The sequence below is a fragment of the Pseudophryne corroboree genome, chromosome 9 (assembly GCF_028390025.1).
Source record: "Pseudophryne corroboree isolate aPseCor3 chromosome 9, aPseCor3.hap2, whole genome shotgun sequence".
Lineage (NCBI taxonomy): Eukaryota > Metazoa > Chordata > Amphibia > Anura > Myobatrachidae > Pseudophryne > Pseudophryne corroboree.
In genome coordinates, this window is record NC_086452.1 from 63,446,625 (window position 1) to 63,468,155 (window position 21,531).

The 21,531-nt window shown below is 37.6% G+C and overlaps 1 protein-coding gene and 13 non-coding genes across 15 annotated transcripts in view; all 14 read right to left on the reverse strand.

The window, feature by feature from the left end:
• Positions 1-21,531, reverse strand: part of LOC134957493 (armadillo-like helical domain containing protein 1) — a 468,225-nt gene that overhangs the window by 328,318 nt on the left and 118,376 nt on the right. The gene's annotated exons all lie outside the window — the stretch shown is intronic.
• LOC134959439 (U5 spliceosomal RNA) lies at positions 526-640 on the reverse strand. Its single transcript, XR_010187475.1, has one exon. It is a non-coding gene; the product is annotated as a U5 spliceosomal RNA (small nuclear RNA).
• Positions 2,020-2,134, reverse strand: LOC134959440 (U5 spliceosomal RNA). Its single transcript, XR_010187476.1, has one exon. It is a non-coding gene; the product is annotated as a U5 spliceosomal RNA (small nuclear RNA).
• LOC134959431 (U5 spliceosomal RNA) lies at positions 3,514-3,628 on the reverse strand. The gene has a single exon (XR_010187468.1). It is a non-coding gene; the product is annotated as a U5 spliceosomal RNA (small nuclear RNA).
• LOC134959448 (U5 spliceosomal RNA) lies at positions 5,008-5,122 on the reverse strand. Its single transcript, XR_010187484.1, has one exon. It is a non-coding gene; the product is annotated as a U5 spliceosomal RNA (small nuclear RNA).
• LOC134959357 (U5 spliceosomal RNA) lies at positions 6,502-6,616 on the reverse strand. Its single transcript, XR_010187405.1, has one exon. It is a non-coding gene; the product is annotated as a U5 spliceosomal RNA (small nuclear RNA).
• Positions 7,996-8,110, reverse strand: LOC134959433 (U5 spliceosomal RNA). The gene has a single exon (XR_010187470.1). It is a non-coding gene; the product is annotated as a U5 spliceosomal RNA (small nuclear RNA).
• Positions 9,490-9,604, reverse strand: LOC134959450 (U5 spliceosomal RNA). The gene has a single exon (XR_010187485.1). It is a non-coding gene; the product is annotated as a U5 spliceosomal RNA (small nuclear RNA).
• LOC134959359 (U5 spliceosomal RNA) lies at positions 10,984-11,098 on the reverse strand. Its single transcript, XR_010187406.1, has one exon. It is a non-coding gene; the product is annotated as a U5 spliceosomal RNA (small nuclear RNA).
• LOC134959434 (U5 spliceosomal RNA) lies at positions 12,478-12,592 on the reverse strand. The gene has a single exon (XR_010187471.1). It is a non-coding gene; the product is annotated as a U5 spliceosomal RNA (small nuclear RNA).
• LOC134959441 (U5 spliceosomal RNA) lies at positions 13,972-14,086 on the reverse strand. Its single transcript, XR_010187477.1, has one exon. It is a non-coding gene; the product is annotated as a U5 spliceosomal RNA (small nuclear RNA).
• LOC134959361 (U5 spliceosomal RNA) lies at positions 15,466-15,580 on the reverse strand. The gene has a single exon (XR_010187407.1). It is a non-coding gene; the product is annotated as a U5 spliceosomal RNA (small nuclear RNA).
• Positions 16,960-17,074, reverse strand: LOC134959362 (U5 spliceosomal RNA). The gene has a single exon (XR_010187408.1). It is a non-coding gene; the product is annotated as a U5 spliceosomal RNA (small nuclear RNA).
• Positions 18,454-18,568, reverse strand: LOC134959442 (U5 spliceosomal RNA). Its single transcript, XR_010187478.1, has one exon. It is a non-coding gene; the product is annotated as a U5 spliceosomal RNA (small nuclear RNA).

Below are 21,531 nucleotides of genomic sequence, written 5' to 3' on the forward strand. Positions count from 1 at the left end.
TCAGCCAGGCAGGAAACAAAAAACAAAAAGCCTTTTACTGTAAACAGAAAACAAACAGCAAAAAACTGTAAACAGTAAACTAACTACTTCTGATCATGGTCAAATTTTCCTACAAACAGGATAAGAAAAACAAAAACTAATTTGTTCAACTTCCTTCAGATACCATTAATACCGACACAGCAACAGAGTATTCAAGAAAATAGCTGACCATTTTCAAAAATGAAACTCATGAGTGCTCCTTTCCCCATCTTGCCCTGCCTCACTGACTCAGTGTTGCTCAGCTGCAGTGCACTGTCTGCAAGTCAGCCTGAGTATATTGTGTCATTTCATAGCATCGATTGATGATGTCCTATCCCTGCTCTATATTTATAAGTAACCAGTTTACTTTACGCCTGTAAAAATATAAACATCAGTTTCAGAAGCAATGATTTGTGACCATGGTTTCAAATCATGGTTTCTACAAATTGATACTTCCGATGTTCAAACCCTACTATAATATCATATTCTTTTATTAACCAGTAAACAAGCCCAGCGTGAGCCAGGCATCAAAAAATTATATGAAACTCACAGTTATTCCTCTCCACGGAAATCTTTAGTAAAAGGCGAAAGATTTATTCGTTCTGAAGAGAAACCAGAGTATACTAGAGAAGTGCCACGATTATTTCCCCAGATTCAAACAGACCTCAGTTTACCAAGTGAGAGGACAAAACATATGTATATTTAACAATTTTCACATATAACCAATACAATTCTAATATATTTACAACATCTAAGTTTAAAAAGGACATTTAATTTGCAAAATGCTATAAAAAAACAACAACCTTGCAAAGTATCAAATGCATCATGGGGAAGTATGCAAATGAAACTACCAAACAAAGAAAGATTTACATTTTGAATGGTCGAATAGTAATTTAAACCCAGTTCTTCAACTTACTAGAGTGCCTACAGCAGTGGTTTCCAAACTTTTTTGAATCACGGCGCCCAAGAATATCAGAATTTTTTCACGGCACCCCTAGGCCAAAAATTTCTTATTGAGAAATGTAGAAAGAAATATTACATTAAGTAGATCGCGTTTATATGTCATCCTTAGGGTCAGTTGTGTGGTGAGGGACAAGATTTGCTTCTGTTTGGCCACATAGTTTATGACTGGTAGCCACCAGCACTGGTTTTGCCTATTATATTGACCATGAATAATTTTAATTGGTCCTGAACCACCAACCCAGGGCACCCCTGCAAGTGTCCCGAGGCACCCCAGGGAGCCACGGCACACAGTTTAGGAACCTCTGGCCTACAGACATCACGATGTTGTACAGTGCTGGAAAAACATCCCAGCAATAGAGTATACAGGAGACTCATCTATGATAGAACAATCATTGTATTCCACAGTTTTTTCCAATAATAAACAAAAAAAATCAACATTTAATATCAAATTCTAAAAGACTCATGAAAAATTAACAATTTCGGAATTTCACTAGTAAATAAGCTCTGTGTTGGTCAGCCAGGCAGGAAACAAAAAACAAAAAGCCTTTTACTGTAAACAGAAAACAAACAGCAAAAAACTGTAAACAGTAAACTAACTACTTCTGATCATGGTCAAATTTTCCTACAAACAGGATAAGAAAAACAAAAACTAATTTGTTCAACTTCCTTCAGATACCATTAATACCGACACAGCAACAGAGTATTCAAGAAAATAGCTGACCATTTTCAAAAATGAAACTCATGAGTGCTCCTTTCCCCATCTTGCCCTGCCTCACTGACTCAGTGTTGCTCAGCTGCAGTGCACTGTCTGCAAGTCAGCCTGAGTATATTGTGTCATTTCATAGCATCGATTGATGATGTCCTATCCCTGCTCTATATTTATAAGTAACCAGTTTACTTTACGCCTGTAAAAATATAAACATCAGTTTCAGAAGCAATGATTTGTGACCATGGTTTCAAATCATGGTTTCTACAAATTGATACTTCCGATGTTCAAACCCTACTATAATATCATATTCTTTTATTAACCAGTAAACAAGCCCAGCGTGAGCCAGGCATCAAAAAATTATATGAAACTCACAGTTATTCCTCTCCACGGAAATCTTTAGTAAAAGGCGAAAGATTTATTCGTTCTGAAGAGAAACCAGAGTATACTAGAGAAGTGCCACGATTATTTCCCCAGATTCAAACAGACCTCAGTTTACCAAGTGAGAGGACAAAACATATGTATATTTAACAATTTTCACATATAACCAATACAATTCTAATATATTTACAACATCTAAGTTTAAAAAGGACATTTAATTTGCAAAATGCTATAAAAAAACAACAACCTTGCAAAGTATCAAATGCATCATGGGGAAGTATGCAAATGAAACTACCAAACAAAGAAAGATTTACATTTTGAATGGTCGAATAGTAATTTAAACCCAGTTCTTCAACTTACTAGAGTGCCTACAGCAGTGGTTTCCAAACTTTTTTGAATCACGGCGCCCAAGAATATCAGATTTTTTTCACGGCACCCCTAGGCCAAAAATTTCTTATTGAGAAATTTAGAAAGAGATATTACATTAAGTAGATCGCGTTTATATGTCATCCTTAGGGTCAGTTGTGTGGTGAGGGACAAGATTTGCTTCTGTTTGGCCACATAGTTTATGACTGGTAGCCACCAGCACTGGTTTTGCCTATTATATTGACCATGAATAATTTTAATTGGTCCTGAACCACCAACCCAGGGCACCCCTGCAAGTGTCCCGAGGCACCCCAGGGAGCCACGGCACACAGTTTAGGAACCTCTGGCCTACAGACATCACGATGTTGTACAGTGCTGGAAAAACATCCCAGCAATAGAGTATACAGGAGACTCATCTATGATAGAACAATCATTGTATTCCACAGTTTTTTCCAATAATAAACAAAAAAAATCAACATTTAATATCAAATTCTAAAAGACTCATGAAAAATTAACAATTTCGGAATTTCACTAGTAAATAAGCTCTGTGTTGGTCAGCCAGGCAGGAAACAAAAAACAAAAAGCCTTTTACTGTAAACAGAAAACAAACAGCAAAAAACTGTAAACAGTAAACTAACTACTTCTGATCATGGTCAAATTTTCCTACAAACAGGATAAGAAAAACAAAAACTAATTTGTTCAACTTCCTTCAGATACCATTAATACCGACACAGCAACAGAGTATTCAAGAAAATAGCTGACCATTTTCAAAAATGAAACTCATGAGTGCTCCTTTCCCCATCTTGCCCTGCCTCACTGACTCAGTGTTGCTCAGCTGCAGTGCACTGTCTGCAAGTCAGCCTGAGTATATTGTGTCATTTCATAGCATCGATTGATGATGTCCTATCCCTGCTCTATATTTATAAGTAACCAGTTTACTTTACGCCTGTAAAAATATAAACATCAGTTTCAGAAGCAATGATTTGTGACCATGGTTTCAAATCATGGTTTCTACAAATTGATACTTCCGATGTTCAAACCCTACTATAATATTATATTCTTTTATTAACCAGTAAACAAGCCCAGCGTGAGCCAGGCATCAAAAAATTATATGAAACTCATGGTTGTTCCTCTCCACGGAAATCTTTAGTAAAAGGCGAAAGATTTATTCATTCTGAAGAGAAACCAGAGTATACTAGAGAAGTGCCACGATTATTTCCCCAGATTCAAACAGACCTCAGTTTACCAAGTGAGAGGACAAAACATATGTATATTTAACAATTTTCACATATAACCAATACAATTCTAATATATTTACAACATCTAAGTTTAAAAAGGACATTTAATTTGCAAAATGCTATAAAAAAACAACAACCTTGCAAAGTATCAAATGCATCATGGGGAAGTATGCAAATGTAACTACCAAACAAAGAAAGATTTACATTTTGAATGGTCGAATAGTAATTTAAACCCAGTTCTTCAACTTACTAGAGTGCCTACAGCAGTGGTTTCCAAACTTTTTTGAATCACGGCGCCCAAGAATATCAGAATTTTTTCACGGCACCCCTAGGCCAAAAATTTCTTATTGAGAAATTTAGAAAGAAATATTACATTAAGTAGATCGCGTTTATATGTCATCCTTAGGGTCAGTTGTGTGGTGAGGGACAAGATTTGCTTCTGTTTGGCCACATAGTTTATGACTGGTAGCCACCAGCACTGGTTTTGCCTATTATATTGACCATGAATAATTTTAATTGGTCCTGAACCACCAACCCAGGGCACCCCTGCAAGTGTCCCGAGGCACCCCAGGGAGCCACGGCACACAGTTTAGGAACCTCTGGCCTACAGACATCACGATGTTGTACAGTGCTGGAAAAACATCCCAGCAATAGAGTATACAGGAGACTCATCTATGATAGAACAATCATTGTATTCCACAGTTTTTTCCAATAATAAACAAAAAAAATCAACATTTAATATCAAATTCTAAAAGACTCATGAAAAATTAACAATTTCGGAATTTCACTAGTAAATAAGCTCTGTGTTGGTCAGCCAGGCAGGAAACAAAAAACAAAAAGCCTTTTACTGTAAACAGAAAACAAACAGCAAAAAACTGTAAACAGTAAACTAACTACTTCTGATCATGGTCAAATTTTCCTACAAACAGGATAAGAAAAACAAAAACTAATTTGTTCAACTTCCTTCAGATACCATTAATACCGACACAGCAACAGAGTATTCAAGAAAATAGCTGACCATTTTCAAAAATGAAACTCATGAGTGCTCCTTTCCCCATCTTGCCCTGCCTCACTGACTCAGTGTTGCTCAGCTGCAGTGCACTGTCTGCAAGTCAGCCTGAGTATATTGTGTCATTTCATAGCATCGATTGATGATGTCCTATCCCTGCTCTATATTTATAAGTAACCAGTTTACTTTACGCCTGTAAAAATATAAACATCAGTTTCAGAAGCAATGATTTGTGACCATGGTTTCAAATCATGGTTTCTACAAATTGATACTTCCGATGTTCAAACCCTACTATAATATCATATTCTTTTATTAACCAGTAAACAAGCCCAGCGTGAGCCAGGCATCAAAAAATTATATGAAACTCACAGTTTTTCCTCTCCACGGAAATCTTTAGTAAAAGGCGAAAGATTTATTCGTTCTGAAGAGAAACCAGAGTATACTAGAGAAGTGCCACGATTATTTCCCCAGATTCAAACAGACCTCAGTTTACCAAGTGAGAGGACAAAACATATGTATATTTAACAATTTTCACATATAACCAATACAATTCTAATATATTTACAACATCTAAGTTTAAAAAGGACATTTAATTTGCAAAATGCTATAAAAAAACAACAACCTTGCAAAGTATCAAATGCATCATGGGGAAGTATGCAAATGAAACTACCAAACAAAGAAAGATTTACATTTTGAATGGTCGAATAGTAATTTAAACCCAGTTCTTCAACTTACTAGAGTGCCTACAGCAGTGGTTTCCAAACTTTTTTGAATCACGGCGCCCAAGAATATCAGAATTTTTTCACGGCACCCCTAGGCCAAAAATTTCTTATTGAGAAATTTAGAAAGAAATATTACATTAAGTAGATCGCGTTTATATGTCATCCTTAGGGTCAGTTGTGTGGTGAGGGACAAGATTTGCTTCTGTTTGGCCACATAGTTTATGACTGGTAGCCACCAGCACTGGTTTTGCCTATTATATTGACCATGAATAATTTTAATTGGTCCTGAACCACCAACCCAGGGCACCCCTGCAAGTGTCCCGAGGCACCCCAGGGAGCCACGGCACACAGTTTAGGAACCTCTGGCCTACAGACATCACGATGTTGTACAGTGCTGGAAAAACATCCCAGCAATAGAGTATACAGGAGACTCATCTATGATAGAACAATCATTGTATTCCACAGTTTTTTCCAATAATAAACAAAAAAAATCAACATTTAATATCAAATTCTAAAAGACTCATGAAAAATTAACAATTTCGGAATTTCACTAGTAAATAAGCTCTGTGTTGGTCAGCCAGGCAGGAAACAAAAAACAAAAAGCCTTTTACTGTAAACAGAAAACAAACAGCAAAAAACTGTAAACAGTAAACTAACTACTTCTGATCATGGTCAAATTTTCCTACAAACAGGATAAGAAAAACAAAAACTAATTTGTTCAACTTCCTTCAGATACCATTAATACCGACACAGCAACAGAGTATTCAAGAAAATAGCTGACCATTTTCAAAAATGAAACTCATGAGTGCTCCTTTCCCCATCTTGCCCTGCCTCACTGACTCAGTGTTGCTCAGCTGCAGTGCACTGTCTGCAAGTCAGCCTGAGTATATTGTGTCATTTCATAGCATTGATTGATGATGTCCTATCCCTGCTCTATATTTATAAGTAACCAGTTTACTTTACGCCTGTAAAAATATAAACATCAGTTTCAGAAGCAATGATTTGTGACCATGGTTTCAAATCATGGTTTCTACAAATTGATACTTCCGATGTTCAAACCCTACTATAATATTATATTCTTTTATTAACCAGTAAACAAGCCCAGCGTGAGCCAGGCATCAAAAAATTATATGAAACTCATGGTTGTTCCTCTCCACGGAAATCTTTAGTAAAAGGCGAAAGATTTATTCGTTCTGAAGAGAAACCAGAGTATACTAGAGAAGTGCCACGATTATTTCCCCAGATTCAAACAGACCTCAGTTTACCAAGTGAGAGGACAAAACATATGTATATTTAACAATTTTCACATATAACCAATACAATTCTAATATATTTACAACATCTAAGTTTAAAAAGGACATTTAATTTGCAAAATGCTATAAAAAAACAACAACCTTGCAAAGTATCAAATGCATCATGGGGAAGTATGCAAATGAAACTACCAAACAAAGAAAGATTTACATTTTGAATGGTCGAATAGTAATTTAAACCCAGTTCTTCAACTTACTAGAGTGCCTACAGCAGTGGTTTCCAAACTTTTTTGAATCACGGCGCCCAAGAATATCAGATTTTTTTCACGGCACCCCTAGGCCAAAAATTTCTTATTGAGAAATTTAGAAAGAGATATTACATTAAGTAGATCGCGTTTATATGTCATCCTTAGGGTCAGTTGTGTGGTGAGGGACAAGATTTGCTTCTGTTTGGCCACATAGTTTATGACTGGTAGCCACCAGCACTGGTTTTGCCTATTATATTGACCATGAATAATTTTAATTGGTCCTGAACCACCAACCCAGGGCACCCCTGCAAGTGTCCCGAGGCACCCCAGGGAGCCACGGCACACAGTTTAGGAACCTCTGGCCTACAGACATCACGATGTTGTACAGTGCTGGAAAAACATCCCAGCAATAGAGTATACAGGAGACTCATCTATGATAGAACAATCATTGTATTCCACAGTTTTTTCCAATAATAAACAAAAAAAATCAACATTTAATATCAAATTCTAAAAGACTCATGAAAAATTAACAATTTCGGAATTTCACTAGTAAATAAGCTCTGTGTTGGTCAGCCAGGCAGGAAACAAAAAACAAAAAGCCTTTTACTGTAAACAGAAAACAAACAGCAAAAAACTGTAAACAGTAAACTAACTACTTCTGATCATGGTCAAATTTTCCTACAAACAGGATAAGAAAAACAAAAACTAATTTGTTCAACTTCCTTCAGATACCATTAATACCGACACAGCAACAGAGTATTCAAGAAAATAGCTGACCATTTTCAAAAATGAAACTCATGAGTGCTCCTTTCCCCATCTTGCCCTGCCTCACTGACTCAGTGTTGCTCAGCTGCAGTGCACTGTCTGCAAGTCAGCCTGAGTATATTGTGTCATTTCATAGCATCGATTGATGATGTCCTATCCCTGCTCTATATTTATAAGTAACCAGTTTACTTTACGCCTGTAAAAATATAAACATCAGTTTCAGAAGCAATGATTTGTGACCATGGTTTCAAATCATGGTTTCTACAAATTGATACTTCCGATGTTCAAACCCTACTATAATATTATATTCTTTTATTAACCAGTAAACAAGCCCAGCGTGAGCCAGGCATCAAAAAATTATATGAAACTCATGGTTGTTCCTCTCCACGGAAATCTTTAGTAAAAGGCGAAAGATTTATTCATTCTGAAGAGAAACCAGAGTATACTAGAGAAGTGCCACGATTATTTCCCCAGATTCAAACAGACCTCAGTTTACCAAGTGAGAGGACAAAACATATGTATATTTAACAATTTTCACATATAACCAATACAATTCTAATATATTTACAACATCTAAGTTTAAAAAGGACATTTAATTTGCAAAATGCTATAAAAAAACAACAACCTTGCAAAGTATCAAATGCATCATGGGGAAGTATGCAAATGAAACTACCAAACAAAGAAAGATTTACATTTTGAATGGTCGAATAGTAATTTAAACCCAGTTCTTCAACTTACTAGAGTGCCTACAGCAGTGGTTTCCAAACTTTTTTGAATCACGGCGCCCAAGAATATCAGAATTTTTTCACGGCACCCCTAGGCCAAAAATTTCTTATTGAGAAATTTAGAAAGAAATATTACATTAAGTAGATCGCGTTTATATGTCATCCTTAGGGTCAGTTGTGTGGTGAGGGACAAGATTTGCTTCTGTTTGGCCACATAGTTTATGACTGGTAGCCACCAGCACTGGTTTTGCCTATTATATTGACCATGAATAATTTTAATTGGTCCTGAACCACCAACCCAGGGCACCCCTGCAAGTGTCCCGAGGCACCCCAGGGAGCCACGGCACACAGTTTAGGAACCTCTGGCCTACAGACATCACGATGTTGTACAGTGCTGGAAAAACATCCCAGCAATAGAGTATACAGGAGACTCATCTATGATAGAACAATCATTGTATTCCACAGTTTTTTCCAATAATAAACAAAAAAAATCAACATTTAATATCAAATTCTAAAAGACTCATGAAAAATTAACAATTTCGGAATTTCACTAGTAAATAAGCTCTGTGTTGGTCAGCCAGGCAGGAAACAAAAAACAAAAAGCCTTTTACTGTAAACAGAAAACAAACAGCAAAAAACTGTAAACAGTAAACTAACTACTTCTGATCATGGTCAAATTTTCCTACAAACAGGATAAGAAAAACAAAAACTAATTTGTTCAACTTCCTTCAGATACCATTAATACCGACACAGCAACAGAGTATTCAAGAAAATAGCTGACCATTTTCAAAAATGAAACTCATGAGTGCTCCTTTCCCCATCTTGCCCTGCCTCACTGACTCAGTGTTGCTCAGCTGCAGTGCACTGTCTGCAAGTCAGCCTGAGTATATTGTGTCATTTCATAGCATCGATTGATGATGTCCTATCCCTGCTCTATATTTATAAGTAACCAGTTTACTTTACGCCTGTAAAAATATAAACATCAGTTTCAGAAGCAATGATTTGTGACCATGGTTTCAAATCATGGTTTCTACAAATTGATACTTCCGATGTTCAAACCCTACTATAATATCATATTCTTTTATTAACCAGTAAACAAGCCCAGCGTGAGCCAGGCATCAAAAAATTATATGAAACTCACAGTTTTTCCTCTCCACGGAAATCTTTAGTAAAAGGCGAAAGATTTATTCGTTCTGAAGAGAAACCAGAGTATACTAGAGAAGTGCCACGATTATTTCCCCAGATTCAAACAGACCTCAGTTTACCAAGTGAGAGGACAAAACATATGTATATTTAACAATTTTCACATATAACCAATACAATTCTAATATATTTACAACATCTAAGTTTAAAAAGGACATTTAATTTGCAAAATGCTATAAAAAAACAACAACCTTGCAAAGTATCAAATGCATCATGGGGAAGTATGCAAATGAAACTACCAAACAAAGAAAGATTTACATTTTGAATGGTCGAATAGTAATTTAAACCCAGTTCTTCAACTTACTAGAGTGCCTACAGCAGTGGTTTCCAAACTTTTTTGAATCACGGCGCCCAAGAATATCAGAATTTTTTCACGGCACCCCTAGGCCAAAAATTTCTTATTGAGAAATTTAGAAAGAAATATTACATTAAGTAGATCGCGTTTATATGTCATCCTTAGGGTCAGTTGTGTGGTGAGGGACAAGATTTGCTTCTGTTTGGCCACATAGTTTATGACTGGTAGCCACCAGCACTGGTTTTGCCTATTATATTGACCATGAATAATTTTAATTGGTCCTGAACCACCAACCCAGGGCACCCCTGCAAGTGTCCCGAGGCACCCCAGGGAGCCACGGCACACAGTTTAGGAACCTCTGGCCTACAGACATCACGATGTTGTACAGTGCTGGAAAAACATCCCAGCAATAGAGTATACAGGAGACTCATCTATGATAGAACAATCATTGTATTCCACAGTTTTTTCCAATAATAAACAAAAAAAATCAACATTTAATATCAAATTCTAAAAGACTCATGAAAAATTAACAATTTCGGAATTTCACTAGTAAATAAGCTCTGTGTTGGTCAGCCAGGCAGGAAACAAAAAACAAAAAGCCTTTTACTGTAAACAGAAAACAAACAGCAAAAAACTGTAAACAGTAAACTAACTACTTCTGATCATGGTCAAATTTTCCTACAAACAGGATAAGAAAAACAAAAACTAATTTGTTCAACTTCCTTCAGATACCATTAATACCGACACAGCAACAGAGTATTCAAGAAAATAGCTGACCATTTTCAAAAATGAAACTCATGAGTGCTCCTTTCCCCATCTTGCCCTGCCTCACTGACTCAGTGTTGCTCAGCTGCAGTGCACTGTCTGCAAGTCAGCCTGAGTATATTGTGTCATTTCATAGCATTGATTGATGATGTCCTATCCCTGCTCTATATTTATAAGTAACCAGTTTACTTTACGCCTGTAAAAATATAAACATCAGTTTCAGAAGCAATGATTTGTGACCATGGTTTCAAATCATGGTTTCTACAAATTGATACTTCCGATGTTCAAACCCTACTATAATATTATATTCTTTTATTAACCAGTAAACAAGCCCAGCGTGAGCCAGGCATCAAAAAATTATATGAAACTCATGGTTGTTCCTCTCCACGGAAATCTTTAGTAAAAGGCGAAAGATTTATTCGTTCTGAAGAGAAACCAGAGTATACTAGAGAAGTGCCACGATTATTTCCCCAGATTCAAACAGACCTCAGTTTACCAAGTGAGAGGACAAAACATATGTATATTTAACAATTTTCACATATAACCAATACAATTCTAATATATTTACAACATCTAAGTTTAAAAAGGACATTTAATTTGCAAAATGCTATAAAAAAACAACAACCTTGCAAAGTATCAAATGCATCATGGGGAAGTATGCAAATGAAACTACCAAACAAAGAAAGATTTACATTTTGAATGGTCGAATAGTAATTTAAACCCAGTTCTTCAACTTACTAGAGTGCCTACAGCAGTGGTTTCCAAACTTTTTTGAATCACGGCGCCCAAGAATATCAGAATTTTTTCACGGCACCCCTAGGCCAAAAATTTCTTATTGAGAAATTTAGAAAGAAATATTACATTAAGTAGATCGCGTTTATATGTCATCCTTAGGGTCAGTTGTGTGGTGAGGGACAAGATTTGCTTCTGTTTGGCCACATAGTTTATGACTGGTAGCCACCAGCACTGGTTTTGCCTATTATATTGACCATGAATAATTTTAATTGGTCCTGAACCACCAACCCAGGGCACCCCTGCAAGTGTCCCGAGGCACCCCAGGGAGCCACGGCACACAGTTTAGGAACCTCTGGCCTACAGACATCACGATGTTGTACAGTGCTGGAAAAACATCCCAGCAATAGAGTATACAGGAGACTCATCTATGATAGAACAATCATTGTATTCCACAGTTTTTTCCAATAATAAACAAAAAAAATCAACATTTAATATCAAATTCTAAAAGACTCATGAAAAATTAACAATTTCGGAATTTCACTAGTAAATAAGCTCTGTGTTGGTCAGCCAGGCAGGAAACAAAAAACAAAAAGCCTTTTACTGTAAACAGAAAACAAACAGCAAAAAACTGTAAACAGTAAACTAACTACTTCTGATCATGGTCAAATTTTCCTACAAACAGGATAAGAAAAACAAAAACTAATTTGTTCAACTTCCTTCAGATACCATTAATACCGACACAGCAACAGAGTATTCAAGAAAATAGCTGACCATTTTCAAAAATGAAACTCATGAGTGCTCCTTTCCCCATCTTGCCCTGCCTCACTGACTCAGTGTTGCTCAGCTGCAGTGCACTGTCTGCAAGTCAGCCTGAGTATATTGTGTCATTTCATAGCATCGATTGATGATGTCCTATCCCTGCTCTATATTTATAAGTAACCAGTTTACTTTACGCCTGTAAAAATATAAACATCAGTTTCAGAAGCAATGATTTGTGACCATGGTTTCAAATCATGGTTTCTACAAATTGATACTTCCGATGTACAAACCCTACTATAATATTATATTCTTTTATTAACCAGTAAACAAGCCCAGCGTGAGCCAGGCATCAAAAAACTATATGAAACTCATGGTTGTTCCTCTCCACGGAAATCTTTAGTAAAAGGCGAAAGATTTATTCGTTCTGAAGAGAAACCAGAGTATACTAGAGAAGTGCCACGATTATTTCCCCAGATTCAAACAGACCTCAGTTTACCAAGTGAGAGGACAAAACATATGTATATTTAACAATTTTCACATATAACCAATACAATTCTAATATATTTACAACATCTAAGTTTAAAAAGGACATTTAATTTGCAAAATGCTATAAAAAAACAACAACCTTGCAAAGTATCAAATGCATCATGGGGAAGTATGCAAATGAAACTACCAAACAAAGAAAGATTTACATTTTGAATGGTCGAATAGTAATTTAAACCCAGTTCTTCAACTTACTAGAGTGCCTACAGCAGTGGTTTCCAAACTTTTTTGAATCACGGCGCCCAAGAATATCAGAATTTTTTCACGGCACCCCTAGGCCAAAAATTTCTTATTGAGAAATTTAGAAAGAAATATTACATTAAGTAGATCGCGTTTATATGTCATCCTTAGGGTCAGTTGTGTGGTGAGGGACAAGATTTGCTTCTGTTTGGCCACATAGTTTATGACTGGTAGCCACCAGCACTGGTTTTGCCTATTATATTGACCATGAATAATTTTAATTGGTCCTGAACCACCAACCCAGGGCACCCCTGCAAGTGTCCCGAGGCACCCCAGGGAGCCACGGCACACAGTTTAGGAACCTCTGGCCTACAGACATCACGATGTTGTACAGTGCTGGAAAAACATCCCAGCAATAGAGTATACAGGAGACTCATCTATGATAGAACAATCATTGTATTCCACAGTTTTTTCCAATAATAAACAAAAAAAATCAACATTTAATATCAAATTCTAAAAGACTCATGAAAAATTAACAATTTCGGAATTTCACTAGTAAATAAGCTCTGTGTTGGTCAGCCAGGCAGGAAACAAAAAACAAAAAGCCTTTTACTGTAAACAGAAAACAAACAGCAAAAAACTGTAAACAGTAAACTAACTACTTCTGATCATGGTCAAATTTTCCTACAAACAGGATAAGAAAAACAAAAACTAATTTGTTCAACTTCCTTCAGATACCATTAATACCGACACAGCAACAGAGTATTCAAGAAAATAGCTGACCATTTTCAAAAATGAAACTCATGAGTGCTCCTTTCCCCATCTTGCCCTGCCTCACTGACTCAGTGTTGCTCAGCTGCAGTGCACTGTCTGCAAGTCAGCCTGAGTATATTGTGTCATTTCATAGCATCGATTGATGATGTCCTATCCCTGCTCTATATTTATAAGTAACCAGTTTACTTTACGCCTGTAAAAATATAAACATCAGTTTCAGAAGCAATGATTTGTGACCATGGTTTCAAATCATGGTTTCTACAAATTGATACTTCCGATGTTCAAACCCTACTATAATATCATATTCTTTTATTAACCAGTAAACAAGCCCAGCGTGAGCCAGGCATCAAAAAATTATATGAAACTCACAGTTATTCCTCTCCACGGAAATCTTTAGTAAAAGGCGAAAGATTTATTCGTTCTGAAGAGAAACCAGAGTATACTAGAGAAGTGCCACGATTATTTCCCCAGATTCAAACAGACCTCAGTTTACCAAGTGAGAGGACAAAACATATGTATATTTAACAATTTTCACATATAACCAATACAATTCTAATATATTTACAACATCTAAGTTTAAAAAGGACATTTAATTTGCAAAATGCTATAAAAAAACAACAACCTTGCAAAGTATCAAATGCATCATGGGGAAGTATGCAAATGAAACTACCAAACAAAGAAAGATTTACATTTTGAATGGTCGAATAGTAATTTAAACCCAGTTCTTCAACTTACTAGAGTGCCTACAGCAGTGGTTTCCAAACTTTTTTGAATCACGGCGCCCAAGAATATCAGAATTTTTTCACGGCACCCCTAGGCCAAAAATTTCTTATTGAGAAATTTAGAAAGAAATATTACATTAAGTAGATCGCGTTTATATGTCATCCTTAGGGTCAGTTGTGTGGTGAGGGACAAGATTTGCTTCTGTTTGGCCACATAGTTTATGACTGGTAGCCACCAGCACTGGTTTTGCCTATTATATTGACCATGAATAATTTTAATTGGTCCTGAACCACCAACCCAGGGCACCCCTGCAAGTGTCCCGAGGCACCCCAGGGAGCCACGGCACACAGTTTAGGAACCTCTGGCCTACAGACATCACGATGTTGTACAGTGCTGGAAAAACATCCCAGCAATAGAGTATACAGGAGACTCATCTATGATAGAACAATCATTGTATTCCACAGTTTTTTCCAATAATAAACAAAAAAAATCAACATTTAATATCAAATTCTAAAAGACTCATGAAAAATTAACAATTTCGGAATTTCACTAGTAAATAAGCTCTGTGTTGGTCAGCCAGGCAGGAAACAAAAAACAAAAAGCCTTTTACTGTAAACAGAAAACAAACAGCAAAAAACTGTAAACAGTAAACTAACTACTTCTGATCATGGTCAAATTTTCCTACAAACAGGATAAGAAAAACAAAAACTAATTTGTTCAACTTCCTTCAGATACCATTAATACCGACACAGCAACAGAGTATTCAAGAAAATAGCTGACCATTTTCAAAAATGAAACTCATGAGTGCTCCTTTCCCCATCTTGCCCTGCCTCACTGACTCAGTGTTGCTCAGCTGCAGTGCACTGTCTGCAAGTCAGCCTGAGTATATTGTGTCATTTCATAGCATTGATTGATGATGTCCTATCCCTGCTCTATATTTATAAGTAACCAGTTTACTTTACGCCTGTAAAAATATAAACATCAGTTTCAGAAGCAATGATTTGTGACCATGGTTTCAAATCATGGTTTCTACAAATTGATACTTCCGATGTTCAAACCCTACTATAATATTATATTCTTTTATTAACCAGTAAACAAGCCCAGCGTGAGCCAGGCATCAAAAAATTATATGAAACTCATGGTTGTTCCTCTCCACGGAAATCTTTAGTAAAAGGCGAAAGATTTATTCGTTCTGAAGAGAAACCAGAGTATACTAGAGAAGTGCCACGATTATTTCCCCAGATTCAAACAGACCTCAGTTTACCAAGTGAGAGGACAAAACATATGTATATTTAACAATTTTCACATATAACCAATACAATTCTAATATATTTACAACATCTAAGTTTAAAAAGGACATTTAATTTGCAAAATGCTATAAAAAAACAACAACCTTGCAAAGTATCAAATGCATCATGGGGAAGTATGCAAATGAAACTACCAAACAAAGAAAGATTTACATTTTGAATGGTCGAATAGTAATTTAAACCCAGTTCTTCAACTTACTAGAGTGCCTACAGCAGTGGTTTCCAAACTTTTTTGAATCACGGCGCCCAAGAATATCAGAATTTTTTCACGGCACCCCTAGGCCAAAAATTTCTTATTGAGAAATTTAGAAAGAAATATTACATTAAGTAGATCGCGTTTATATGTCATCCTTAGGGTCAGTTGTGTGGTGAGGGACAAGATTTGCTTCTGTTTGGCCACATAGTTTATGACTGGTAGCCACCAGCACTGGTTTTGCCTATTATATTGACCATGAATAATTTTAATTGGTCCTGAACCACCAACCCAGGGCACCCCTGCAAGTGTCCCGAGGCACCCCAGGGAGCCACGGCACACAGTTTAGGAACCTCTGGCCTACAGACATCACGATGTTGTACAGTGCTGGAAAAACATCCCAGCAATAGAGTATACAGGAGACTCATCTATGATAGAACAATCATTGTATTCCACAGTTTTTTCCAATAATAAACAAAAAAAATCAACATTTAATATCAAATTCTAAAAGACTCATGAAAAATTAACAATTTCGGAATTTCACTAGTAAATAAGCTCTGTGTTGGTCAGCCAGGCAGGAAACAAAAAACAAAAAGCCTTTTACTGTAAACAGAAAACAAACAGCAAAAAACTGTAAACAGTAAACTAACTACTTCTGATCATGGTCAAATTTTCCTACAAACAGGATAAGAAAAACAAAAACTAATTTGTTCAACTTCCTTCAGATACCATTAATACCGACACAGCAACAGAGTATTCAAGAAAATAGCTGACCATTTTCAAAAATGAAACTCATGAGTGCTCCTTTCCCCATCTTGCCCTGCCTCACTGACTCAGTGTTGCTCAGCTGCAGTGCACTGTCTGCAAGTCAGCCTGAGTATATTGTGTCATTTCATAGCATTGATTGATGATGTCCTATCCCTGCTCTATATTTATAAGTAACCAGTTTACTTTACGCCTGTAAAAATATAAACATCAGTTTCAGAAGCAATGATTTGTGACCATGGTTTCAAATCATGGTTTCTACAAATTGATACTTCCGATGTTCAAACCCTACTATAATATTATATTCTTTTATTAACCAGTAAACAAGCCCAGCGTGAGCCAGGCATCAAAAAATTATATGAAACTCATGGTTGTTCCTCTCCACGGAAATCTTTAGTAAAAGGCGAAAGATTTATTCGTTCTGAAGAGAAACCAGAGTATACTAGAGAAGTGCCACGATTATTTCCCCAGATTCAAACAGACCTCAGTTTACCAAGTGAGAGGACAAAACATATGTATATTTAACAATTTTCACATATAACCAATACAATTCTAATATATTTACAACATCTAAGTTTAAAAAGGACATTTAATTTGCAAAATGCTATAAAAAAACAACAACCTTGCAAAGTATCAAATGCATCATGGGGAAGTATGCAAATGAAACTACCAAACAAAGAAAGATTTACATTTTGAATGGTCGAATAGTAATTTAAACCCAGTTCTTCAACTTACTAGAGTGCCTACAGCAGTGGTTTCCAAACTTTTTTGAATCACGGCGCCCAAGAATATCAGAATTTTTTCACGGCACCCCTAGGCCAAAAATTTCTTATTGAGAAATTTAGAAAGAAATATTACATTAAGTAGATCGCGTTTATATGTCATCCTTAGGGTCAGTTGTGTGGTGAGGGACAAGATTTGCTTCTGTTTGGCCACATAGTTTATGACTGGTAGCCACCAGCACTGGTTTTGCCTATTATATTGACCATGAATAATTTTAATTGGTCCTGAACCACCAACCCAGGGCACCCCTGCAAGTGTCCCGAGGCACCCCAGGGAGCCACGGCACACAGTTTAGGAACCTCTGGCCTACAGACATCACGATGTTGTACAGTGCTGGAAAAACATCCCAGCAATAGAGTATACAGGAGACTCATCTATGATAGAACAATCATTGTATTCCACAGTTTTTTCCAATAATAAACAAAAAAAATCAACATTTAATATCAAATTCTAAAAGACTCATGAAAAATTAACAATTTCGGAATTTCACTAGTAAATAAGCTCTGTGTTGGTCAGCCAGGCAGGAAACAAAAAACAAAAAGCCTTTTACTGTAAACAGAAAACAAACAGCAAAAAACTGTAAACAGTAAACTAACTACTTCTGATCATGGTCAAATTTTCCTACAAACAGGATAAGAAAAACAAAAACTAATTTGTTCAACTTCCTTCAGATACCATTAATACCGACACAGCAACAGAGTATTCAAGAAAATAGCTGACCATTTTCAAAAATGAAACTCATGAGTGCTCCTTTCCCCATCTTGCCCTGCCTCACTGACTCAGTGTTGCTCAGCTGCAGTGCACTGTCTGCAAGTCAGCCTGAGTATATTGTGTCATTTCATAGCATCGATTGATGATGTCCTATCCCTGCTCTATATTTATAAGTAACCAGTTTACTTTACGCCTGTAAAAATATAAACATCAGTTTCAGAAGCAATGATTTGTGACCATGGTTTCAAATCATGGTTTCTACAAATTGATACTTCCGATGTTCAAACCCTACTATAATATCATATTCTTTTATTAACCAGTAAACAAGCCCAGCGTGAGCCAGGCATCAAAAAATTATATGAAACTCACAGTTATTCCTCTCCACGGAAATCTTTAGTAAAAGGCGAAAGATTTATTCGTTCTGAAGAGAAACCAGAGTATACTAGAGAAGTGCCACGATTATTTCCCCAGATTCAAACAGACCTCAGTTTACCAAGTGAGAGGACAAAACATATGTATATTTAACAATTTTCACATATAACCAATACAATTCTAATATATTTACAACATCTAAGTTTAAAAAGGACATTTAATTTGCAAAATGCTATAAAAAAACAACAACCTTGCAAAGTATCAAATGCATCATGGGGAAGTATGCAAATGAAACTACCAAACAAAGAAAGATTTACATTTTGAATGGTTGAATAGTAATTTAAACCCAGTTCTTCAACTTACTAGAGTGCCTACAGCAGTGGTTTCCAAACTTTTTTGAATCACGGCGCCCAAGAATATCAGAATTTTTTCACGGCACCCCTAGGCCAAAAATTTCTTATTGAGAAATTTAGAAAGAAATATTACATTAAGTAGATCGCGTTTATATGTCATCCTTAGGGTCAGTTGTGTGGTGAGGGACAAGATTTGCTTCTGTTTGGCCACATAGTTTATGACTGGTAGCCACCAGCACTGGTTTTGCCTATTATATTGACCATGAATAATTTTAATTGGTCCTGAACCACCAACCCAGGGCACCCCTGCAAGTGTCCCGAGGCACCCCAGGGAGCCACGGCACACAGTTTAGGAACCTCTGGCCTACAGACATCACGATGTTGTACAGTGCTGGAAAAACATCCCAGCAATAGAGTATACAGGAGACTCATCTATGATAGAACAATCATTGTATTCCACAGTTTTTTCCAATAATAAACAAAAAAAATCAACATTTAATATCAAATTCTAAAAGACTCATGAAAAATTAACAATTTCGGAATTTCAGTAGTAAATAAGCTCTGCGTTGGTCAGCCAGGCAGGAAACAAAAAAATAAGATTTTACTTACCGATAAATCTATTTCTCATAGTCCGTAGTGGATGCTGGGGACTCCGTCAGGACCATGGGAAATAGCGGCTCCGCAGGAGACAGGGCACAAAAGCAAGCTTTTAGGATCACATGGTGTGTACTGGCTCCTCCCCCTATGACCCTCCTCCAAGCCTCAGTTAGGTACTGTGCCCGGACGAGCGTACACAATAAGGAAGGATCTTGAATCCCGGGTAAGACTCATACCAGCCACACCAATCACACCGTACAACTTGTGATTTGAACCCAGTTAACAGTATGATAACAATGAAGTAGCCTCTAAAAAAGATGGCTCACAACAATAATAACCCGATTTTTTTTGTAACAATAACTATGTACAAGTAATGCAGACAATCCGCACTTGGGATGGGCGCCCAGCATCCACTACGGACTATGAGAAATAGATTTATCGGTAAGTAAAATCTTATTTTCTCTAACGTCCTAGTGGATGCTGGGGACTCCGTCAGGACCATGGGGATTATACCAAAGCTCCCAAACGGGCGGGAGAGTGCGGATGACTCTGCAGCACCGAATGAGAGAACTCCAGGTCCTCCTCAGCCAGGGTATCAAATTTGTAGAATTTTGCAAACGTGTTTGCCCCTGACCAAGTAGCTGCTCGGCAAAGTTGTAAAGCCGAGACCCCTCGGGCAGCCGCCCAAGATGAGCCCACCTTCCTTGTGGAATGGGCATTTACAGATTTTGGCTGTGGCAGACCTGCCACAGAATGTGCAAGCTGAATTGTACTACAAATCCAACGAGCAATAGTCTGCTTAGAAGCAGGAGCACCCAGCTTTTTGGGTGCCTACAATATAAACAGCAAGTCAGACTTTCTGACTCCAGCCGTCCTGGAATTATATATATATATATATTTTCAGGGCCCTGACAACGTCTAGCAACTTGGAGTCCTCCAAGTCCCTAGTAGCCGCAGGCACCACAATAGGTTGTTTCAGGTGAAACGCTGACACCACCTTAGGAAGAAACTGGGGACGAGTCCGCAGTTCTGCCCTGTCCCGAATGGAAAATCAAATATGGGCTTTTGTAAGACAAAGCCGCCAATTTTGACAATCGCCTGGCCGAGGCCAGGGCCAACAGCATGGTCACTTTCCATGTGAGATATTTCAAATCCACAGATTTGAGTGGTTCAAACCAATATGATTTGAGGAATCCCAACACTACGTTGAGATCCCACGGTGCCACTGGAGGCACACAAGGGCTGTATATGCAATACTCCCTTGACAAACGTCTGGACTTCAGGAACTGAAGCCAATTCTTTCTGGAAGAAAATCTATAGGGCCGAAACTTGAACCTTAATGGACCCCAATTTGAGGCTCATAGACACTCCTGTTTGCAGGAAGTGCAGAAATCGACCTAGTTGAAATTTTTTTTTCGTGGGGCCTTCCTGGCCTCACCCACGCAACATATTTTTACCACATGTGGTGATAACGTTGTGCGGTCACCTCCTTCCTGGCTTTGACCAGGGTAGGTATGACCTCTTCCGGAATGCCTTTTCCCTTAGGATCCGGCGTTCAAACCGCCATGCCGTCAAACGCAGTCGCGGTAAGTCTTGGAACAGACAAGGTCCCTGCTGGAGCAGGTCCTTTCTTAAAGGCCGATGCCACGGTTCCTCTTGGAACAGACATGGTACTTGCTGAAAGCAAATCCCTTCTTAGCTCCCGAGGCCATTAGTCCTCTTTGAGCATCTCTTGAAGTTCCGGTTACCAAGTCCCTCTTGGCCAATCCGGAGCCACGAGTATAGTTCTTACTCCTCTATGTCTTATAATTCTCAATACCTTGGTTATGAGAAGCAGAGGAGGGAACACATACACCGACTGTTACACCCACGGTGTTACCAGGACGTCCACAGCTATCGCCTGAAGGTCTCGTGACCTGGCGCAATACCTGTCCCATTTTTTGTTCGGGCGGGACGCCATCATGTCCACCTTTGGTCTTTCCCAACGGTTCACAATCATGCGGAAAACTTCCCGATGAAGTTCCCACTCTCCCGGGTGGAGGTCGTGCCTGCTGAGGAAGTCTGCTTCCCAGTCGTCCACTC